Source organism: Artibeus jamaicensis, unplaced genomic scaffold, assembly GCF_021234435.1.
Source record: "Artibeus jamaicensis isolate MK-2021 breed Jamaican fruit bat unplaced genomic scaffold, CSHL_Jam_final contig_419, whole genome shotgun sequence".
In the NCBI taxonomy this organism is placed as follows: Eukaryota; Metazoa; Chordata; class Mammalia; order Chiroptera; family Phyllostomidae; genus Artibeus; species Artibeus jamaicensis.
The window spans coordinates 589,777-592,502 of NW_026521824.1; the positions used below are offsets into that span (position 1 = coordinate 589,777).

At 40.8% G+C, this 2,726-nt stretch overlaps 1 non-coding gene across 1 annotated transcript; it reads right to left on the reverse strand.

Moving 5' to 3' along the window:
- Positions 1-385: 385 nt before the first annotated feature.
- Positions 386-517, reverse strand: LOC119062293 (small nucleolar RNA SNORA36 family). The gene has a single exon (XR_005084956.2). It is a non-coding gene; the product is annotated as a small nucleolar RNA SNORA36 family (small nucleolar RNA).
- Positions 518-2,726: the final 2,209 nt, after the last annotated feature.

Sequence of the window (2,726 nt, forward strand, 5' to 3'; positions counted from 1 at the left end):
AGTCTCTTGAGAATCCTGCAGTTTCTTCTGATGCCCCAATCCCCACTGGTTTTTGCAGCCAGAAGTTATGGAGAATTATTTTCCTGATGCTGGAACCCTGGGATGGGTGGTCTGATTAGGGGCTGGGATTGCTTACTACCAAAGTATCTCTCTGGATTTTTACCCGCCACACATGCATGTGGGACTGCCTGTTCTGCTGTCTCTCCATGCGTCTCTGCCCCTTCTACCCATCTGGATGAATGATGAATGTGGCTTCTTTAAGTTCTTCATTGTTGGACTTCCATACAGCTGTTTTCTGATGAATTTGGGCGAAATTTGTTTTGTAGTTTAGTTGTAATTTTTTGATGTAGTTGTGCATAGAGGCAAAGCATGTTTACCTATTCCTCAGTCTTGGCTGGAACTTGGAATAGAGCAATGCTTTCTATTCAACCATCTCCCCTAGCCTGTGCTTCAATGTCTCGAAGTTTTAATTAACAGAACAAGAAAGCTGCCTTGAATTGAACTCAACACTTTGGAATAAACATCATTTTCTTTATCCATTCATTTATCAATGGACATCTAGATTGCTTCTGTATTTTAGTTGTTATACTTAATATGCAGTGGACACAGGGGTGCGTATATCTTTTCAAATTAGTGTTTTCACTTAACTTGGATAAACAAAAGTGAAATTGCTGTATCATATGGCAGTTCTATTTTTAGTTTTTTGAGATATCTCCATACCGTTTTCCACAGTGGCTACATCAACCTACATTCCCACCGACAGTGCATGAGGATTCCCTTTTCTCTACATCGTTACCAACACTTCTTTGTTGACCTTTGGATAATAGCCGTTCATTTTTAAAATATATTTTATTGATTATGCTATTACGGTTGTCCCATTTCCCCCCTTCATTCCCCTCCACCCTGAACACCCTCTCCTGTAGGGGACCAGTTTGTCTTGGCCTGGCAAATGTGACTCAGCTCTGTATGGAAAACCTACAGATGTGAAGTGGTGGGCAGGAGCCAGACATTCCAACCGAGTTTTCCCATGGGAATCAGGCCTAGAAAATGCTTACAGATTGTTATAGCTTGCTCTTGCTAAAACTCCACCACCCTGGTCTAAAACAACAAATGTGTATTGTCTATGTTCAAGGTAATATCCAAAGCCTGTACGAGTTCTTCCAAGGACAGAGCTAATGAGCTCATCGCCATTCCCCTTTGCATGTTATTTTTATTTCCTTGATTGCACCTAAAATGTAGACAATAATATTCTATATGATAGATAGTAAATCTTTCTATGGTGTAAGGCCCAAGGGAAACAATAAAAGCCTGTCTAGGCAAGGGTCGGGGTGCTCCCCTCTTGAGGGAGTGCCTGAGACACCATAGGCACTCTCCCCTTGAGAGAGTAGTCGTGCCTGTTCCCTTTTCCCACACAGGATTGTTGTCACCTGTGCATTGATTCTCATCATTAACCACAACAGGTGGACTCTGCTGGAGAGAGTCTGCAACACTCTCCCACCCATATTTCCCCCCTTAGTTCATGTCCATGTGTCTTAAGTTCTTTAGCTTTTACATTTTCCATACTATTCCTGCCCTCCCCATGTCTATTTTCTACCTACCATCTATGCTACTTATTCTCTGTACCTTTCACCCCCTTTCCTTCTCTCACTCCCCTGTTGGTAACCCTCCATGTGATCTCCATTTCTGTGGATTTGTTCCTGTTCTACTTATTTCCTTGGTTTTTTAGATGTGGTTGTGAATAACTGTGAGTTTGCTGTCATTTTACTGTTCACATTTTTTATCTTCTTTTTCTTAGATAAGTCCTTTTAACATTTCATATAATAAGGGTTTGGTGATGATGAACTCCTTGAACCCTGACCTTATCTGAGAAGCTCTTTATCTGCCTTTCCATTCTAAATGAAAGCTTTTCTGAATACAGCAATCTTGGATGTAGGTCCTTGTCTTTCATGACTTGGAATATTTGTTTCCAGGTTCTTCTTGCCTATAAGGTCTCTTTTGAGAAATCAGCTGATAGTCTGATGGGAACTTTGTAGGTAACTCTCCTTATCTCTTGCTGTTTCTAGGATTCTCTCCTTCATTTGAGTTTTGGCTAACGTAATTATGATGTGCCTTGGTGTGTTCCTTCTTGGGTCCAACTTCTTTGGAACTCTCTGAGCTTCCTGGAAATCTAGTTCCTTTGCCAGCTTGGGGAAGTTCTCTTCTATTATTTGTTGAATTAAGTTTTCCACTTGTTGCTCTTCCTCTTCCCCTTCTGGTAGCCCTATAATTCAGATGTTGGAATAGTTAAAGATGTCCTAGAGGTTCCTAAGCCTCTCCTCATTTTTTGAATTCTTGTTTCTTCATTCTTTTCTGTTTGGTCCTTTGTTTCTTCCTTCTAGTCCACTCCATTGATCTGAGTTCCAGTTTTCTTCCCATCATTATTGGTTCCCTGTGTATTTTGCTTCATTTCACTTAGTGTAGCCTTCATTTTTTCATCTAATTTGTGACTAAAATCAACCAGTTCTGTGAGCATTCTGATCACCAGTGCTCTGAACTTTGTATCTGATAGGTTGGCTATCTCTTGGTCACTTAATTGTATTTTATTATTTCTGGAGCTTTGATGTGTTCTTTCATTTGGGCCATTTTTTTTTTTTTACTCCATGTGCCTGTTGTGTAGTAAGGGGTGGAGCCTTAGGTGTTCATCATGGCAGGGTAACCCAGTGGCTGGATTGTGACACTCTATGTGG